Raw genomic sequence first — 17,154 nt, 5'->3', positions numbered from 1 at the left:
AAAACACAGTGCAGAGAAAAAAAAATGGTCTCAGAACTTCTTTTTTCCCTCTATTGAGAATCATTAGTACTTTGGGCCTCCAGTACTGTTGTGATAAGGTAATTCAGTACCACAATGGACATAGAGGTCAGAGCACATACAGTGACCTGACAATAACCCAAAAACATTGAACGAGCTCTGAGACGTGGGAACTCTGCTGACCGCAATCCCTAATCCTCTCCAACCACAGTAGAGGCAGCCGTGGATTGCGCCTAATGCTCCCTATGCAACTCGGCACAGCCTGAGAAACTAGCTAGCCTGAAGATAGAAAATAAGCCTACCTTGCCTCAGAGAAATACCCCAAAGGAAAAGGCAGCCCCCACATATAATGACTGTGAGTTAAGATGAAAAGACAAACGTAGAGATGAAATAGATTTAGCAAAGTGAGGCCCGACATTCTGAACAGAGCGAGGATAGGAAAGGTAACTTTGCGGTCAACACAAAACCCTACAAAAACCACGCAAAGGGGGCAAAAAGACCCTCCGTACCGAACTAACGGCACGGAGGTACACCCTCTGCGTCCCAGAGCTTCCAGCAAGCAGGAAAAAACTAATAGACAAGCTGGACAGAAAAAAACAGCAAACAAAATAGCAAAGCAGAACTTAGCTATGCAGAGCAGCAGGCCACAGGAACGATCCAGGAGGAAACAGGTCCAATACTAGAACATTGACTGGAGGCCAGGATCAAAGCACTAGGTGGAGTTAAATAGAGCAGCACCTAACGACTTCACCGCATCACCTGAGGAAGGAAACTCAGAAGACGCAGTACCACTTTCCTCCACCAACGGAAGCTCACAGAGAGAATCAGCCGAAGTACCACTTGTGACCACAGGAGGGAGCTCTGCCACAGAATTCACAACACGAACTCAGCCAAAGGCAAAAAGGACACCCAATCATCCTGATCAGCAGAAACAAAGCATCTCAGATATGTTTCCAAAGTCTGATTAGTTCGTTCGGTTTGGCCATTTGTCTGAGGATGGAAAGCCGAGGAAAAAGACAAATCAATGCCCATCCTAGCGCAAAAGGCTTGCCAAAACCTCGAAACAAACTGGGAACCTCTGTCTGAAACGATGTTCTCCGGAATGCCATGTAAACGAACCACATGCTGGAAAAACAATGGCACCAAATCAGAGGAGGAAGGCAATTTAGACAAGGGTACCAAATGGACCATCTTAGAGAAGCGATCACAAACCACCCAAATGACCGACATCTTTTGAGAGACAGGGAGATCCGAAATAAAATCCATAGAGATATGCGTCCAGGGCCTCTTCGGGACCGGCAAGGGCAAAAGCAACCCACTGGCACGAGAACAGCAGAGCTTAGCCCGAGCACAAGTCCCACAGGACTGCACAAAAGAACGCACATCCCGCGACAAAGACGGCCACCAATAGGATCTAGCCACCAAATCTCTGGTACCAAAGATTCCAGGATGACCAGCCAACACCGAACAATGAACCTCAGAGATAACTCTACTAGTCCATTTATCAGGGACAAACAGTTTCTCCGCTGGGCAACGGTCAGGTCTATCAGCCTGAAATTTTTGCAGCACCCGCCACAAATCAGGGGAAATAGCAGACAAAATTACCCCCTCTTTGAGAATACCCGCCGGCTCAGGAACACCCGGAGAGTCGGACACAAAACTCCTTGACAGGGCATCGCTACAGCACAAGTGGTTTGGGGGTTAATATTCCCTGCCTAACTATATCCCTGCATCTGACGAAGCTGCAGCAGCCTCTCCCTATGCTCAGATCGGCAGAAGTAAGAAGGCGGTCGGCGTGCACACCCCTTTATAGCCCCTGTGACGCCGCAGAAAGCAAGCCAATCACTGCCATGCCCTTCTCTAAGATGGTGGGGACCGAGACCTATGTCATCACGCTGTCCACACTCTGCGTGCACTTTCATTGGCTGAGAAATAGCGCTTAAAGCGTTATACGAAATGCGACTTTGGCGCGCAGATCGCTGACCTCATGGCCGATCCCACAGTGGGATCGGGTCGGGTTTCACGAAACCCGACTTTGCCAAAAGTCGGCAATTTATGAAAATGTCCGATCCGTTTCGCTCAACCCTACTGATAAGAACTACAGCCCCGGTGTTTCCCATGCTGTCACACAGATGACAGTGTGGGAAACACCATAGGAAGATGATAATATGCAAAACAAAAACTCAGCAAATCCGCAAACATTTTTATACTTGCATTTTTGCTGCAGATTTGACTGACTAAATTGAATTCAAAGGGTGCAGAAATGCTGCAGAATGGCACAAAGAATTGACATGCTGCAGAAAAAAAACACACTGCAAATACGCAAGGAAATTTACTGATCATGTGCACAGCACTTCAAGATTGTCACTGAATTTCCTTGCATAAGTATTCCATTGCGTTTATGGACCATTTCCGAGCAGAAAAAAAACACAGCGAAAACACATCTTGTGCACAAAACCTAAATAAAGAATAATCGCATGTACTTTCTGTTTGGATTTGGATTTATTAGATTGGATACCAGCAGCGCAGATTATCTAAAAATGCTCCTTGTCTGAAATGGCATAGGAAGTGCGTGGGGGAGACCCCTGAACGCATCTCTGACTCATATGCAGTTTTCTGCTTGGAACAATGATGTTAGAGTATTAAGCCACTATTACGGACTGACAATAAAGCAAACTGAAGATAAAATGGATTTTACTGGAAAAAACGTTAAGGCCAGTGTCACACTAGAGAGAAATACGGACGAGAGAGAGGTGCAAAAACAACGCTTTGCACTCGGACCAATGTTTCTTTATGGGGCAGCTCCCATAAGCCGTATGTTTCTCGGCCATATTTTGCGGGCTGAGAAAATCGCAGCATGCTGTGTTTGTCACCGTATTATGCCCCGAAATACACCAATGCAAGTCTATGGGTGCGAGAAAAACTCGCACACCACATGGACCATTAGTGTGACTTGCGAGAAACACACACCTGTGTGGTATAGAAAAGCTGGTAATTCAGTGTGGTGCACAGTAAAATCTCACTGACAGGTTAGAATAGAATAGATCAAATAAATGTCTACACATATAATAAGTAGATATATATGTAATTGACACATATATTTCATACAGAACTAGATAGGAAAAAAGCCAGTAATTCAATTGTCGGCTTTTGCTAAATCCTTACCAAACCCTACAGGATATGAGACATGGTTTACATACAGTAAACCATTGCATATCCGTTATATTTTATATATCTCTCACTAATAATGTTAGTAGTGTGTGTGTGCAAAATTTGGGAGATCTAGGTTTTAAATGAAAGGGTTAATTCACGAAAAAAACTGGCGTGGGCTGTTATGACCTGGTGATAAGGACAATAATGGACCTGGTGGTTAAGAGCACACAGAATGACCTGATAGTTACTAATAATATAGGACGAGCTCTGAGACGTGGGAACTCTGCTGACCGCAATCCCTAATCCTATCACACACACTACAAATAGCCGTGGATTGCTCCTAACGCTCCCTATGCAACTCGACACAGCCTAAGAAACTAGCTAGCCCTAGAGATAGAAAAATAAAGCCGACCTTGCCTCAGAGAAATTCCCCAAAGGAAAAGGCAGCCCCCCACATATAATGACTGTGAGTAAAGATGAAAATTACAAACACAGAGATGAAATAGATTTAGCAAAGTGAGGCCCGACTTACTGAACAGACAGAGGATAGGAAAGGTAACTTTGCGGTCAGCACAAAAAACTACAAAAAGACCATGCAGAGGGCGCAAAAAGACCCTCCGCACCGACTCACGGTGCAGAGGCGCTCCCTCTGCGTCCCAGAGCTTCCAGCAAGCAAGACAAAATCAAAATAGCAAGCTGGACAGAAAAATAGCAAACCAGAGAAAAAACAAGCAGGAACTTAGCTTCTGCTGGGAAGACAGGTCACAAGAACAATCCAGGAGAGAACTAGACCAATACTGGAACATTGACAGGTGGCATGGAGAAATGATCTAAGTGAAGTTAAATAGAGCAGCCAGCTAATGAATTAACCTCGTCACCTGTGGAAGGAAACTCAGAAGCCGCAGCTCCACTCACAACCACCAGAGGAAGCCCATGGACAAAACCAGCCGAAGTACCATTCATGACCACAGGAGGGAGCTTGACAACAGAATTCACAACAGTACCCCCCCCCCCTTGAGGAGGGGTCACCGAACCCTCACCAGAGCCCCCAGGCCGACCAGGACGAGCCAAATGAAAGGCATGAACCAGATTGGCAGCATGAACATCGGAGGCAAAGACCCAGGAATTATCTTCCTGACCATAACCCTTCCACTTGACCAGGTTCTGGAGTTTCCGTCTCGAAATACGAGAATCCAAAATCTTCTCCACCACATACTCCAACTCCCCCTCGACCAACACCGGGGCAGGAGGATCAACGGATGGAACCACAGGCGCCACGTATCTCCGCAACAATGACCTATGGAATACATTATGGATGGCAAAAGAAGCTGGAAGGGTCAAACGAAACGACACAGGATTGAGAACCTCAGAAATCTTATACGGACCAATGAAACGAGGCTTAAACTTAGGAGAGGAAACCTTCATAGGAACATAACGAGACGACAACCAAACCAAATGCCCAACACGAAGTCGGGGACCCACACAGCGCCGGCGGTTAGCGAAACGTTGAGCCTTCTCCTGGGACAATGTCAAATTGTCCACCACATGAGTCCAAATCTGCTGCAACCTATCCACCACAGTATCTACACCAGGACAGTCCGAAGACTCAACCTGCCCTGAAGAGAAACGAGGATGGAAACCAGAATTGCAGAAAAACGGCGAAACCAAAGTAGCCGAGCTGGCCCGATTATTAAGGGCGAACTGTTATGATAAGGTAATTCAGTGCCACAATGGACATAGAGGTCAGAGCACATACAGTGACCTGACAATAACCCAAAAACATTGAACGAGCTCTGAGACGTGGGAACTCTGCTGACCGCAATCCCTAATCCTCTCCAACCACACTAGAGGCAGCCGTGGATTGCGCCTAACGCTCCCTATGCAACTCGGCACAGCCTGAGAAACTAGCTAGCCTGAAGATAGAAAATAAGCCTACCTTGCCTCAGAGAAATACCCCAAAGGAAAGGCAGCCCCCACATATAATGACTGTGAGTTAAAATGAAAAGACAAACGTAGAGATGAAATAGATTTAGCAAAGTGAGGCCCGACATTCTGAACAGAGCGAGGATAGGAAAGGTAACTTTGCGGTCAACACAAAACCCTACAAAAACCACGCAAAGGGGGCAAAAAGACCCTCCATACCGAACTAACGGCACGGAGGTACACCCTCTGCGTCCCAGAGCTTCCAGCAAGCAGGAAAAAACTAATAGACAAGCTGGACAGAAAAAAACAGCAAACAAAATAGCAAAGCAGAACTTACCTATGCAGAGCAGCAGGCCACAGGAACGATCCAGGAGGAAACAGGTCCAATACTAGAACATTGACTGGAGGCCAGGATCAAAGCACTAGGTGGAGTTAAATAGAGCAGCACCTAACGACTTCACCGCATCACCTGAGGAAGGAAACTCAGAAGCCGCAGTACCACTGTCCTCCACCAACGGAAGCTCACAGAGAGAATCAGCCGAAGTACCACTTGTGACCACAGGAGGGAGCTCTGCCACAGAATTCACAACAGTACCCCCCCCTTGAGGAGGGGTCACCGAACCCTCACCAGAGCCCCCTGGACGACCAGGATGAGCCATATGAAAGGCACGAACAAGATCGGGAGCATGGACATCAGAGGCAAAAACCCAGGAATTATCTTCCTGAGCATAACCCTTCCACTTAACCAGATACTGGAGTTTCCGTCTTGAAACACGAGAATCCAAAATCTTCTCCACAATATACTCCAACTCCCCCTCCACCAAAACCGGGGCAGGAGGATCAACAGATGGAACCATAGGTGCCACGTATCTCCGCAACAATGACCTATGGAATACGTTATGTATGGAAAAAGAATCTGGAAGGGTCAGACGAAAAGACACAAGATTAAGAACCTCAGAAATCCTATACGGACCAATGAAACGAGGTTTAAACTTAGGAGAGGAAACCTTCATAGGAATATGACGAGAAGATAACCAAACCAAATCCCCAACACGAAGTCGGGGACCCACACAGCGTCTGCGATTAGCGAAAGGTTGAGCCTTCTCCTGGGACAAGGTCAAATTGTCCACTACATGAGTCCAAATCTGCTGCAACCTGTCCACCACAGTATCCACACCAGGACAGTCCGAAGACTCAACCTGCCCTGAAGAGAAACGAGGATGGAACCCAGAGTTGCAGAAAAACGGCGAAACCAAGGTAGCCGAGCTGGCCCGATTATTAAGGGCGAACTCAGCCAAAGGCAAAAAGGACACCCAGTCATCCTGATCAGCAGAAACAAAGCATCTCAGATATGTTTCCAAGGTCTGATTGGTTCGTTCGGTCTGGCCATTAGTCTGAGGATGGAAAGCCAAGGAAAAAGACAAGTCAATGCCCATCCTACCACAAAAGGCTCGCCAAAACCTCGAAACAAACTGGGAACCTCTGTCAGAAACGATATTCTCTGGAATGCCATGTAAACGAACCACATGCTGGAAGAACAATGGCACCAAATCAGAGGAGGAAGGTAATTTAGACAAGGATACCAAATGGACCATCTTAGAGAAGCGATCACAGACCACCCAAATGACTGACATCTTTTGAGAGACGGGAAGATCTGAAATAAAATCCATAGAGATATATGTCCAAGGCCTCTTCGGGACCGGCAAGGGCAAATGCAACCCACTGGCACGAGAACAGCAGGGCTTAGCCCGAGCACAAATCCCACAGGACTGCACAAAAGAACGCACATCCCGCTACAGAGATGGCCACCAAAAGGATCTAGCCACTAACTCTCTGGTACCAAAGATTCCAGGATGACCAGCCAACACCGAACAATGAACCTCAGAGATAACTTTATTCGTCCACCTATCAGGGACAAACAGTTTCTCCACTGGGCAACGATCAGGTTTATTAGCCTGAAATTTTTGCAGCACCCGCCGCAAATCAGGGGAGATGGCAGACACAATTACTCCCTCTTTGAGGATACCCGCTGGCTCAGAAAAAACCCGGAGAGTCGGGCACAAAACTCCTAGACAGAGCATCCGCCTTCACATTGTTAGAGCCCGGAAGGTACGAAATCACAAAGTCAAAACGGGCAAAAAACAGCGACCAACGAGCCTGTCTAGGATTCAACCGCTTGGCAGACTCGAGATAAGTCAAGTTCTTATGATCAGTCAAGACCACCACGCGTTGCTTAGCTCCTTCAAGCCAATGACGCCACTCCTCGAATGCCCACTTCATGGCCAGCAACTCTCGATTGCCCACATCATAATTTCGCTCAGCAGGCGAAAACTTCCTGGAAAAGAAGGCGCATGGTTAAATCACCAAGCAATCAGAACTTCTCTGCGACAAAACAGCCCCTGCTCCAATCTCAGAAGCATCAACCTCGACCTGGAATTGAAGCGAAACATCTGGTTGACACAACACAGGGGCAGAAGAAAAACGACGCTTCAACTCTTGAAAAGCTTCAACAGCAGCAGAAGACCAATTGACCACATCAGCACCCTTCTTGGTCAAATCGGTCAATGGTTTAGCAATACTAGAAAAATTGCAGATGAAGCGATGATAAAAATTAGCAAAGCCCAGGAACTTTTGCAGACTTTTCAGAGATGTCGGCTGAGTCCAATCATGGATGGCTTGGACCTTAACAGGGTCCATCTCGATAGTAGAAGGGGAAAAGATGAACCCCAAAAATGAAACCTTCTGAACACCAAAGAGACACTTTGATCCCTTCACAAACAAAGAATTAGCACGCAGGACCTGAAACACCGTTCTGACCTGCTTCACATGAGACTCCCAATCATCCGAGAAGATCAAAATGTCATCCAAGTACACAATCAGGAATTTATCCAGGTACTCTCGGAAGATGTCATGCATAAAGGACTGAAACACTGATGGAGCATTGGCAAGTCCGAATGGCATTACTAGATACTCAAAATGGCCCTCGGGCGTATTAAATGCAGTTTTCCATTCATCGCCTCGCTTAATACGCAAAAGATTATACGCACCACGAAGATCTATCTTGGTGAACCAACTAGCCCCCTTAATCCGAGCAAACAAATCAGATAACAACGGCAAGGGGTACTGAAATTTAACCGTGATCTTATTTAGAAGGCGGTAATCTATACAAGGTCTCAGCGAACCATCCTTCTTGGCTACAAAAAAGAACCCTGCTCCTAATGGCGACGATGACGGGCGAATATGCCCCTTCTCCAAGGACTCCTTCACATAACTCCGCATAGCGGCGTGCTCAGGCACAGATAAATTAAACAGTCGACCTTTTGGGAATTTACTACCAGGAATCAAATCGATAGCACAATCACAATCCCTATGCGGAGGTAGGGTATCGGACTTGGGCTCATCAAATACATCCCGGTAATCAGACAAGAACTCTGGAACCTCAGAAGGGGTGGATGACGAAATAGTCAGAAATAGGACATCACCATGTACCCCCTGACAACCCCAGCTGGACACAGACATGGATTTCCAATCTAATACAGGATTATGGACTTGTAGCCATGGCAGAATACGATGACAAAGAGCAGATCAAGGTAACGGACAGAAGAAATTTTGACTGTACCGTACCAATGGTGGCAGACCTAGCGAACCGCTTAGTGCGCTTAGGACAATCAGAGATAGCATGAGTGGAATCACCACAGTAGAAACACAGCCCATTCAAACGTCTGTGTTCTTGCCGTTCAACTCTGGTCAAAGTCCTATCGCAATGCATAGGCTCAGGTTTAAGCTCAGGTAATACCGCCAAATGGTGCACAGATTTACGCTCACGCAAGCGTCGACCGATCTGAATAGCCAAAGACATAGACTCATTCAGACCAGCAGGCATAGGAAATCCCACCATGACATCCTTAAGGGCTTCAGAGAGACCCTTTCTGAAAATAGCTGCGAGCGCACCTTCATTCCATTGAGTGAGTACGGCCCACTTTCTAAATTTCTGACAATATACCTCTATCTCATCCTGACCCTGACACAGAGCCAGCAAATTTTTCTCTGCCTGATCCACTGAATTAGGTTCATCGTACAGCAATCCGAGAGCTAGGAAAAACGCATCGATATTACTTAATGCAAGATCTCCTGACGCAAGAGAAAATGCCCAGTCCTGAGGGTCGCCACGTAAAAAAGAAATAATGATCCTAACTTGTTGAACTGGGTCACCAGAGGAGCGAGGTTTCAAAGCCAGAAATAGTTTACAATTATTTTTCAAACTCAGAAATTTAGTTCTATCTCCAAAAAACAAATCAGGAATAGGAATTCTCGGTTCTAACATAGAATTCTGAACCACAAAGTCTTGAATATTTTGTACTCTTGCCGTGAGCTGATCCACACATGAAGACAGACCTTTAATGTCCATCGCTACACCTGTGTCCTGAACCACCCAAATGTCTAGGGGAAAAAAAAGGCAAAACACAGTGCAGAGAAAAAAAAATGGTCTCAGAACTTCTTTTTTCCCTCTATTGAGAATCATTAGTACTTTGGGCCTCCAGTACTGTTGTGATAAGGTAATTCAGTACCACAATGGACATAGAGGTCAGAGCACATACAGTGACCTGACAATAACCCAAAAACATTGAACGAGCTCTGAGACGTGGGAACTCTGCTGACCGCAATCCCTAATCCTCTCCAACCACACTAGAGGCAGCCGTGGATTGCGCCTAATGCTCCCTATGCAACTCGGCACAGCCTGAGAAACTAGCTAGCCTGAAGATAGAAAATAAGCCTACCTTGCCTCAGAGAAATACCCCAAAGGAAAAGGCAGCCCCCACATATAATGACTGTGAGTTAAGATGAAAAGACAAACGTAGAGATGAAATAGATTTAGCAAAGTGAGGCCCGACATTCTGAACAGAGCGAGGATAGGAAAGGTAACTTTGCGGTCAACACAAAACCCTACAAAAACCACGCAAAGGGGGCAAAAAGACCCTCCGTACCGAACTAACGGCACGGAGGTACACCCTCTGCGTCCCAGAGCTTCCAGCAAGCAGGAAAAAACTAATAGACAAGCTGGACAGAAAAAAACAGCAAACAAAATAGCAAAGCAGAACTTAGCTATGCAGAGCAGCAGGCCACAGGAACGATCCAGGAGGAAACAGGTCCAATACTAGAACATTGACTGGAGGCCAGGATCAAAGCACTAGGTGGAGTTAAATAGAGCAGCACCTAACGACTTCACCGCATCACCTGAGGAAGGAAACTCAGAAGACGCAGTACCACTTTCCTCCACCAACGGAAGCTCACAGAGAGAATCAGCCGAAGTACCACTTGTGACCACAGGAGGGAGCTCTGCCACAGAATTCACAACACGAACTCAGCCAAAGGCAAAAAGGACACCCAATCATCCTGATCAGCAGAAACAAAGCATCTCAGATATGTTTCCAAAGTCTGATTAGTTCGTTCGGTTTGGCCATTTGTCTGAGGATGGAAAGCCGAGGAAAAAGACAAATCAATGCCCATCCTAGCGCAAAAGGCTTGCCAAAACCTCGAAACAAACTGGGAACCTCTGTCTGAAACGATGTTCTCCGGAATGCCATGTAAACGAACCACATGCTGGAAAAACAATGGCACCAAATCAGAGGAGGAAGGCAATTTAGACAAGGGTACCAAATGGACCATCTTAGAGAAGCGATCACAAACCACCCAAATGACCGACATCTTTTGAGAGACAGGGAGATCCGAAATAAAATCCATAGAGATATGCGTCCAGGGCCTCTTCGGGACCGGCAAGGGCAAAAGCAACCCACTGGCACGAGAACAGCAGAGCTTAGCCCGAGCACAAGTCCCACAGGACTGCACAAAAGAACGCACATCCCGCGACAAAGACGGCCACCAATAGGATCTAGCCACCAAATCTCTGGTACCAAAGATTCCAGGATGACCAGCCAACACCGAACAATGAACCTCAGAGATAACTCTACTAGTCCATTTATCAGGGACAAACAGTTTCTCCGCTGGGCAACGGTCAGGTCTATCAGCCTGAAATTTTTGCAGCACCCGCCACAAATCAGGGGAAATAGCAGACAAAATTACCCCCTCTTTGAGAATACCCGCCGGCTCAGGAACACCCGGAGAGTCGGACACAAAACTCCTTGACAGGGCATCAGCCTTCACATTCTTAGAGCCTGGAAGGTACGAAACCAAAAAATCAAAACGGGAGAAAAATAGCGACCAACGAGCCTGTCTAGGATTCAACCGTTTCGCAGACTCGAGATAAGTCAAATTTTTGTGATCCGTCAAGACCACCACGCGATGCTTGGCTCCTTCAAGCCAATGACGCCACTCCTCGAATGCCCACTTCATGGCCAACAACTCTCGATTGCCAACATCATAATTGCGCTCAGCAGGCGAAAACTTTCTAGAAAAGAAGGCACATGGTTTCATCACCGAGCCATCAGAACTTCTTTGCGACAAAACAGCCCCTGCTCCAATCTCAGAAGCATCAACCTCGACCTGAAACGGAAGCGAAACATCTGGCTGGCACAACACAGGGGCAGAAGAAAAACGACGCTTCAACTCCTGAAAAGCTTCCACAGCCGCAGAAGACCAATTGACCACATCAGCACCCTTCTTGGTCAAATCAGTCAACGGTTTAGCAACACTAGAAAAATTACTGATGAAGCGACGATAAAAATTAGCAAAGCCCAGGTACTTTTGCAGACTCTTCACAGATGTCGGCTGAGTCCAATCATAAATGGCCTGGACTTTAACAGGATCCATCTCGATAGTAGAAGGGGAAAAAATGAAACCCAAAAATGAAACCTTCTGAACTCCAAAGAGACACTTTGACCCCTTCACAAACAAAGAATTCGCACGAAGGACCTGGAACACCATTCTGACCTGCTTCACGTGAGACTCCCAATCATCCGAGAAGACCAAAATATCATCCAAATATACAATCAGGAATTTATCCAGGTACTCTCGGAAGATGTCATGCATAAAGGACTGAAATACTGATGGAGCATTGGAAAGCCCGAATGGCATAACCAGGTACTCAAAATGGCCCTCGGGCGTATTAAATGCTGTTTTCCATTCATCGCCCTGTTTAATACGGACAAGATTATACGCACCACGAAGATCTATCTTGGTGAACCAACTAGCCCCCTTAATCTGAGCAAATAAATCCGACAGCAGCGGCAAAGGGTACTGAAATTTGACTGTGATCTTATTAAGAAGGCGGTAATCAATACAAGGTCTCAAAGAACCATCCTTCTTGGCCACAAAAAAGAACCCTGCTCCCAATGGTGATGACGACGGGCGAATATGACCCTTCTCCAAGGATTCCTTTACATAACTCCGCATAGCGGCGTGCTCTGGCACAGATAAATTGAACAGTCGGCACTTAGGAAACTTACTACCAGGAATCAAATTGATAGCACAATCGCAATCCCTATGAGGAGGTAGGGCACTGGATTTGGGCTCATCAAATACATCCCAGTAATCCAACAAAAACTCCGGGACTTCAGAAGGGGTGGATGACGAAATAGACAAAAATGGAACATCACCATGTACCCCCTGACAACCCCAGCTGGACACAGACATAGATTTCCAATCCAATACTGGATTATGGACCTGTAGCCATGGCAACCCCAAAACGACCACATCATGCAGATTATGCAACACCAAAAAGCGAATATCCTCCTGATGTGCAGGAGCCATGCACATGGTCAATTGGGTCCAGTACTGAAGCTTATTCTTGGCCAAAGGCGTAGCATCAATTCCTCTCAATGGAATAGGATACTGCAAGGGCTCCAAGAAAAAACCACAGCGCCTAGCAAACTCCAAGTCCATCAAATTCAGGGCAGCGCCTGAATCCACAAATGCCATAACAGAATAGGATGACAAACAGCAAATCAGAGTAATGGACAAAAGAAATTTCGACTGTACCGTACCAATGGTAGCAGACCTAGCGAAACGCTTAGTGCGCTTAGGACAATCGGAGATAGCATGAGTGGAATCACCACAGTAAAAACACAGCCGATTCCGACGTCTGTGTTCTTGCCGTTCAGCTCTGGTCAAAGTCCTATCACATTGCATAGGCTCAGGTCTATGCTCAGATAATACCACCAAATGGTGCACAGCTTTACGCTCACGCAAGCGTCGATCGATCTGAATGGCCAAAGACATAGACTCATTCAGACCAGCAGGCATGGGAAATCCCACCATGACATCCTTAAGGGCTTCAGAGAGACCCTTTCTGAAAATTGCTGCCAGGGCACATTCATTCCACTGAGTGAGTACAGACCACTTCCTAAACTTCTGACAATATATTTCTACCTCATCCTGACCCTGACACAGAGCCAGCAAGATTTTCTCTGCCTGATCCAGTGAATTAGGTTCATCATAAAGCAATCCGAGCTCCAGAAAAAACGCATCTACATCACGCAATGCCGGATCTCCTGTCGCAAGGGAAAATGCCCAGTCTTGAGGATCGCCACGCAACAAAGAAATAATGATTTTCACTTGTTGAACAGGGTCACCTGAGGAGCGAGGTTTCAAAGCAAGAAACAATTTACAATTATTTTTGAAATTCAGAAACTTAGATCTATCCCCAAAAAACAAATCAGGAATTGGAATCCTAGGCTCTAACATCGGATTCTGAACCACAAAATCTTGAATGTTTTGTACCCTTGCAGTGAGATTATCCATACAAAAGGACAGACCTTGAATGTCCATATCTACACCTGTATCCTGAACCACCCAGAGGTAAAGGGGAAAAGAGAGACAAAACACACTGCAAAGAAAAAAAAATGGTCTCAGAACTTCTCTTATCCCTCTATTGAGATGCATTAATACTTTTGGCCACCTGTACTGTTATGACCTGGTGATAAGGACAATAATGGACCTGGTGGTTAAGAGCACACGGAATGACCTGATAGTTACTAATAATATAGGACGAGCTCTGAGATGTGGGAACTCTGCTGACCGCAATCCTTAATCCTATCACACACACTAGAAATAGCCGTGGATTGCTCCTAACGCTCCCTATGCAACTCGACACAGCCTAAGAAACTAGCTAGCCCTAGAGATAGAAAAATAAAGCCTACCTTGCCTCACAGAAATTCCCAAAGGAAAAGGCAGCCCCCCACATATAATGACTGTGAGTAAAGATGAAAATTACAAACACAGAGATGAAATAGATTTAGCAAAGTGAGGCCTGACTTACTGAACAGACAGAGGATAGGAAAGGTAACTTTGCGGTCAGCACAAAAAACTACAAAAAGACCACGCAGAGGGCGCAAAAAGACCCTCCGCACCGACTCACGGTGCGGAGGCGCTCCCTCTGCGTCCCAGAGCTTCCAGCAAGCAAGACAAAATCAAAATAGCAAGCTGGACAGAAAAATAGCAAACCAGAGAAAAAACAAGCAGGAACTTAGCTTCTGCTGGGAAGACAGGTCACAACAACGATCCAGGAGAGAACTAGACCAATACTGGAACATTGACAGGTGGCATGGAGAAATGATCTAAGTGGAGTTAAATAGAGCAGCCAGCTAACGAATTAACCTCGTCACCTGTGGAAGGAAACTCAGAAGCCGCAGCTCCACTCACAACCACCAGAGGAAGCCCATGGACAGAACCAGCCGAAGTACCATTCATGACCACAGGAGGGAGCTTGACAACAGAATTCACAACAGTGGGCTCCGGCGCAATTTTCTCCGCCAGAGAGGGAAAGCCAGTGGCTGAGCGCAGATATTAATAGCCTAGAGAGGGACCATGGTTATTGGCCCCCCTCCGGCTAAAAATATCTGCCCCCAGCTACCCCAGAAAAGACGCATCTGTAAGATGCGCCTATTATGGCACTTAGCCAGCATGCTGCTGCAAGATGCTGTGGTAGCCATGCTGATTCAGTATGCCTTCAATTTAGAATAAATCCCCAACAGTGTCACCAGCAAAACACCCCCACGCCATCACACCTCCTCCTCCATGCTTCACGGTGGGAACCAGGCATGTAGAGTCCATCCGTTCACCTTTTCTGCGTCGCACAAAGACACGGTGGTTGGAACGAAAGATCTCAAATTTTGACTCATCAGACCAAAGCACAGATTTCCACTGGTCTAATGTCCATTCCTTGTGTTCTGTAGCCCAAACAAGTCTCTTCTGCTTGTTGCCTTTCCTTAGCATTGGTTTCCTAGCAGCTATTTTACCATGAAGGCCTGCTGCACAAAGTCTTCTCTTAACAGTTATTGTAGAGATGTGTTTGCTGCTAGAACCCTGTGTGGCATTGACCTGGTCTCTAATCTGTGCTGCTGTTAACCTGCGATGACTCTTGGTCTTCCTTTCCTGGGGGTGTCCTTATGTGAGCCAGTTTCTTTGTAGCGCTTGATGGTTTTTGCCACTGCACTTGGGGACACTTTCAAAGTTTGCCCAATTTTTCGGACTGACTGACCTTCATTTCTTAAAGTAATGATGGCCACTCGTTTTTCTTTACTTAGCTGCTTTTTTCTTGCCAGAATACAAATTCTAACAGTCTATTCAGTAGGACTATCAGCTGTGTATCCATCATACTTCTGCACAACACAACTGATGGTCCCAACACCATTTATAAGGCAAGAAATCACACTTATTATACCTGACAGGGCACACCTGTGAAGTGAAAACCGTTCCCGATGAAAACCTCTTGAAGCTCATCAAGAGAATGCCAAGAGTGTGCAGAGCAGTCATCAAAGCAAAAGGTGGCTACTTTGAAGAGCCTAGAATATAAGACATAATTTCAGTTGTTTCACACTTTTTTGTTAAGTATATAATTCCACATGTGTTAATTCATAGTTTTGATGCCTTCAGTGTGAATGTACAATTTTCATAGTCAAGAAAATACAGAAAAATCTTTACATGAGTAGGTGTGTCCAAACTTTTGGTCTGGACTGTATATATAGACTATATATATGTTTTCACGAATATTTGAGCCCATGGATCCATTATATGTCCATTTTGCAAGCCGGCGAGAAAATCTCGCTGCATGGATGCCATACGGATATCAAGCAGATGACACAGATACTTTTTTGGAGAAAAAAAAATCGCATTCTCGCATTGAATACGAATGACATACGGATCTCATTTCATGAACCTTTTCTACGTATCTCGGCTGTAAAAAACGGACCGTATTTTTATACGTTAGGTGTGACGACGGCCTTAGAAATATTCTCTCCATGATAATGACTTGTATATAAGGCAAAATAAATAAGATTAAAAAAATGCTCCTCCACACCTTGGACTATGTACACATGTAGTGTTTTTGCTGCGTTTTTGCAGGTTTACATTGTTTTCAATGATGAAAAAAGCATTCACCAGGTAATGGAATTTTAACATTTTACTACCTTATCTGGCTATGTGGTTTGTAAGACATGATCAGAAACACCTGTTTTAATTTATGAAGGAGGGATACTGAAAGTCTCCCATTTTTTGTCATTATTTGTTGAGGGCCATCAGGTGGCCCTTACTATTGATAGACCACCAGCTAAGTGCATGGGCTGATAAACATTTTCCAAGGTGGAATATACATATACAAACAATATATATTATCAAAGAATGTTAAAGGTAGGCCTCTAAAAATTCTTAATGCGAGCATCATAAACACCCTTAAAAAATTTATAGTGAGGGTAGTGCAGAAGGGGGGAGCCAGGGAGGTAGCCATGGCCAACAGCAATCAATGTATCACTCCTTGGACCCCTTCCTGCATAGGATCACATCCAGGGCCAGACTGGGACTAAAATTCAGCCCTGGCATTTGAAGTTACACAGGTCCACTTGTCACATGGTGACTGTATAATATCTTTATACACTTGTAGGTTACGAGAAGTGAGGGGAGTGTAGCGCGACTATATAACATATAATTACAACTGTATCCAGCATTACAGCTCAGTCCTATTTATTGTTTTTAATTGCAGTACCAAGAAAAGCCGTTATTTTACCTACACAACTGGATCTCATAGATAATGAAGGGATGAGACCATCAAAGGCTATGGAACCTCATTCTAATGCTCGATAAACTTTGCCTACAGCCACTTTTGTTTCT

This window comes from Ranitomeya imitator, chromosome 1 (genome assembly GCF_032444005.1).
Source record: "Ranitomeya imitator isolate aRanImi1 chromosome 1, aRanImi1.pri, whole genome shotgun sequence".
NCBI classification, from domain to species: domain Eukaryota; kingdom Metazoa; phylum Chordata; class Amphibia; order Anura; family Dendrobatidae; genus Ranitomeya; species Ranitomeya imitator.
This window is presented reverse-complemented; position numbering follows the sequence as displayed.